We start from the raw sequence: 662 nt of genomic DNA on the forward strand, positions 1-662 counted from the left end.
AAAAAAGTAGACTTTATATGCAGTCTACATTTTTTTTTCTAAGATAAGAAGACTGCATATGAAGTCTACAATTTAATAAATTTTTGATTGCTTTTTAAACTTTTTGGTCAAACACAAAACTAACATATTCAATGAAGTCAAAGTTTTGGTCAAATGCAGAACTAGCCTTTTATAGACTTTGTTGGCAGAAATGAACGTCTACGGGTGTGTAGACTTCTATTGAAGTCTATTTTAAAAAGTCAAAAGTTCGGTCAAATGAAAAACTAACCTCTTTTAGGTAGACGTCTTAGTAAGTCTACCGAAAGTTTTATTTTTGTTGTCAAAGGTAAAGACGGAGACTACTGGGGAAGTCTGCGTTAGAAAAAAAAATTCTTTAATCAATTGCAAAACTAACCTGTGCGTTGACAAATAGACTGCATCGTAAGTCTCCACGGAGGCGTAGACATACAAAACAGTCTACCGTCGAGTCTGCGTTAGAAAAAAAAATTCTTTAATCAATTGCAAAACTAACCTGTGCGTTGACAAATAGACTGCATCGTAAGTCTCCACGGAGGCGTAGACATACAAAACAGTCTACAGTCGCGACACAGATCTGAAAAAAAAACGAAAACCATGTAAATAGTTACCTTTTTCCTGTGTAAAGCTCGTTTCCAACCTTTTCA

Source organism: Brassica oleracea, chromosome C3, assembly GCF_000695525.1.
Source record: "Brassica oleracea var. oleracea cultivar TO1000 chromosome C3, BOL, whole genome shotgun sequence".
Classification (NCBI taxonomy): domain Eukaryota; kingdom Viridiplantae; phylum Streptophyta; class Magnoliopsida; order Brassicales; family Brassicaceae; genus Brassica; species Brassica oleracea.